Genomic DNA, 4,208 nt, shown 5'->3' with positions numbered 1-4,208 from the left:
GAATATAATGGGCCTCAGCTCCTCGGAGAAAAGGCTGTAAAAGGGCACGGGGACAACATTTAAAGTAGACAGCTTTGTTTACTAGCTGCTGGGGCATGTCTGAGAAATAATAGATAAGCCAATAGGCTCGATACCAAGTGGGAATCCAAAGCCGATTGCGAGAAGGTTCTCTGGCCTTCAGTCTGCTCAGCGTACAGGCATTGGGGCCAGCTTTCCAGAACTATCATTGTGCCCCAAGACACTTGCCTAAAGGGCTCAGCAGGAGCAGGCCCCAGGCTGACTCTACTTCTAGCCCCTACCAGCCTTCCCTCAACAGCAGCAGTTCACTGCTGGTTGCAGGCCATATGCCTTTGAACTTGTGGCTCCCACTGCCTGGAGGAAACTTGCTGTTGCCACCTATGTTGCTCTATGCCCATCGCTCTCCTTTACATAGGTCAAAACCAGTAAGTAGTAAACACCATCAGTCATCACACACACCGTGCTCACTGTTTTCCTACCACGGTGCCTTCCAGGGCAGCACTTCATTTTGTTCTCAGAGATAGGAGGCAGGTATTGGGGGGGTCTCCCAAGGGGTCCCAGCTCTAGGAACCCTTCCCCTGCCCATGGCACTTCCTGCTATATCTTCCCTTCTGCTGTACTGCTGCTGAACAAGCATGCCCTAAAGCTGAGGTTCCTAACCTGAGGAACTCGGGGTGGAATTCTGGGGAACAGATGTCCTTGGACAGCTGAAATACTATGCCTTTTTTTTTTTTTTTTAACTCACTAACCTCTGAGATTTAGCACTTTATTTCGTCAACTCATAGCTCGGACGTTAGAAGCGCTAATTACTGTAATCTACCACTGATAAAGCCCACAGATCTTTCTACAAGGGCATGAGCGTTATGGATGATCTATCAAAAATGATATTTGCTCAGTCATTTGACATGGAGAATTGAATGGACTATTTACTGGGTTGATAAGGATGAACATTTATTACTCCATCAGATTTTTAATCTTTTGACAACTCGATTTCAGTGTGTTTCCTTTGTGGTCCCATGCATTTGCTACTCTAACATTTAAGAGCATTACTCTACTAGCACCTCAGATGCCCAAGGGGAATGTCTATGAAAAGATGGGAGACCCCTGGTACAGGGGGAATTCTCTTGGGCAGGGGCCAAAGTTCATTAATGTGGATTTTATGTCCCTCACCCAGATCTGGTCTCCTGTCTCACACAAATAGCCCAAGAAGGTTACAATGAGCTCACTCAAATTGCCTGAAGATTTGTTATCGTTCACACAAATCTGTGGGTGGGTCTCCCATTGTCTTTGAAGACTTATCACTCACTCAACTCATCCATCTATTCAAATACATAATAAAGAGCCTTCCACATGTCAAGTAGTGGACTAGCATTAGTGATACAACTCTAAACAGGGCACAAGACATCTGCTGTCTGCCCCTGAGCACAACTTGCTGAAGCTTCCATAACCCTTTGGTCTGTAAGTCAGGCTGAAGAACCTGATGGCCTATTTCATTCCCCACCATTTGATGTCAACGATCCCTTCAGCTCCCTGTCAAGCTAAGCTCATTAACATGTCCCTTCGCTTAAAAAACAAAGGGGGGGGGGTGAAATCTATAAAAAACAGGCTGCCTGCCTCTTATGTTTCTGTGGCAGACTTAAACACATCTTCAGAGACGTTCCAAAATAGTGGGCACCAAGAAGCATGCAGGTGATGGGCGGGAAGACGAACCTGGACATGCACCCCCTTCCCACTTACCTTGGCCTTCTGCTTGGTATTGACACGACCCAGTGAGTTAGGCATCAAGAGGGAGAATTCCTCAGGCGGCACAAATAGTAACAAGACTGGCAGCTAACAGGAAGGGTAAAGGTCTGTGTGTCTCCTTCTCCCCCGGAGATACCTTCACATTAAAGCCTGGCGACCTACTTGCAAAGCAGTTCACCATTGAAGACTCCATGGCCTGCCGTTGTGTTCTGACACACGGGCTGGAGTCCAATAGATGACAACTGAACAGCTGGTTATTCGATACACGAGGTCACTCACCAAAACCCACTGCCATGGAGTCGATCCCAACGCAACAATCCGACCCAGGTTTCCGAGGTTAGATATGGATCAGAATAGCCTCAGCTTTCTCCCATGGAGTGGCTGATGGGTTTGAGCCACCCATTTTGAGGTCAGCAGCCCAATGAGTACCCAGCAGCAGGGCCTGGTCATTGAAACATCAGAAGAGGTCATGGAAAATTCAAAATTGTGGCCCAACTAGCTGAACTTCACCGGCTAGCTAGTTAGTTAGTGGTGCTGCTGAAAGGGAGATGAGACTCAAAGCTTCCACCTCTTCCCGTTCTCCTCGACAGGCCAGAAGAGCGAAGAGACCATCCCACAGAATCAGCGAGTTACAGTCACACCCTTAGGGAACACAGGGCTGCCCTGGATAACCCAACACATGCGTTTGGAGGCTTCCTGCAGCTCCCAGATCTGGAGGAGACAGGCTTGACCTCCGTTGGGCCTTTCCTTCCCAAAGAGACGGCTTGGTGTGCATCCTTTCCAACTTCTGATTTAGAGCAACCTGTGGGTCGCGACCCCTTTGGGGGTTGAATGACCCTTTCACAGGGGTCCCCTGATTCATAACAGTATCAAAATGACAGTGATGAAGTAGCAACAAAAATAATTTTATGGTTGGGAGGTGGGGAATCACCACAACATGAGGAACTGTATGAAAGGGTCGCAGCATTAGGGAGGTTAAGAACCACTGACCTAGAGAATTTCCACTTTGCAGAATGAATCGCCATCCTTCAGTCAGTGGGGAAGAACAGATCCAAATGGACTGTCTTTCATACCCAACCATTTCCCTAAGATGGGAAAGATCTCATCTATGGGCCTCACGGAATCAATGACTCTCTGGTTGCCTTCCCATGGTGGATGCAGCCCACATTGATTGGGCAAGCACTGTGTGTTTGAAACAAGTCTCCTTGGCTTTGAAATGGTGGTGTCTTACAGGCCTGACCTCAATTCTGACAATTATCTATTTAATTGGATCAATATGGACAGCCCACTCCCCCAAACCACTGATTCAATTAATCAGACCATTGTCAAATTGCTTCTCCTCTTGGGTCTGTGTAGACACAGGCCCAAGTGGCAATTGCTCCCAGGATAGGTCCCGAAGTCAATAATCTGCTTTTGGATAAAGCATCTGATTGCTCACAAATTATACAAATCACATTGATTACTGACAAATCATAATGTTTACGGAGCACTATTTGGCTCTGGTTACAGAGCATGACTAGGTATTTAATTAACAACTGTCAGATATAATTTACACCGTTGCAATGAGCAGACAGTGGTGGACTGTCACGTTAACACAGTGGAGCAAACACTCCAACTGGCCTTAAGGAGGGCAAAGTAAGCCGGGCTCAGTGGTAAACAATGACGTCAAAGTTCTTTACCATGAATAAGCCGGAAATCTTCTTGATGGGCCTCAGTACCTCTGCCTCCCAGGAGGAACTGACATCTTTGGGACCATACAGTCAATGAACCACCTCACTGATTTTGTTTCCCTCTTTGACGGGACTGCCAGGTCACTCCGAGTGCATCAGTTGTACCAGGACATCACCTTTTGGGGATACTTTGACAGTATTTTGCCTGGTTTTAACTTTAAGGGGAAGAGAGTGAACTGGAGCAAGGAGCAAATGACCGAGAGCCGTCTCCATTCCTCCCTGTGGTGGGGAAGACGGGTGAGCAGTGGTTTAAATCAAAAGGAGAGGTGACAATCCCTTATACCTGGTTGTGGTAGGAGCCTGGGAGGGGTTCCCCAATGATGGGCAAGTGCTTTGGGCAGGAATGAAAGGGAGGCACCATTTGTCCAAAGCAAAGACCCAGAAGTGGCGGGCAGTCAGGAGGCAAGGAGAATGGAACCCCGCAATGGGAGGGAACTGGCCAGGCACGAAATGAACTGAGTACCAGCTTCGGTGCATGAATGAGCGAATGCCAGAGAAAGTCCGGGTAGGGTCATGAGGGTGCATATGAGATAGGAAGCCTCTGCCATGTCAACCACTTCCTTGACATCCAACCTCACAGGTAATTGAAAACCCTTATCTTGGGGGTCTCTCAGGAGGACACCAGGCCTTTCTGATACAGGGGTGGACTGGGCTGCCAATGCTAACTCTTGCTACATTTACCCAACATGTAACAGGCTTTAACATGAGCTGTTACTG

At 47.8% G+C, this 4,208-nt stretch overlaps 1 protein-coding gene across 1 annotated transcript in view; it reads right to left on the bottom strand.

Moving 5' to 3' along the window:
* WWOX (WW domain containing oxidoreductase) overlaps window positions 1–4,208 on the bottom strand; it is a 975,529-nt gene that overhangs the window by 167,108 nt on the left and 804,213 nt on the right. The gene's annotated exons all lie outside the window — the stretch shown is intronic.

This window comes from Echinops telfairi, unplaced genomic scaffold (genome assembly GCF_000313985.2).
Source record: "Echinops telfairi isolate 266 unplaced genomic scaffold, ASM31398v2 ScPeMD7_2291;HRSCAF=2852, whole genome shotgun sequence".
Taxonomy (NCBI): Eukaryota; Metazoa; Chordata; class Mammalia; order Afrosoricida; family Tenrecidae; genus Echinops; species Echinops telfairi.
Note: the sequence above shows the minus strand (reverse complement) of the source record. Positions and strands in the feature narration are given on the sequence as shown.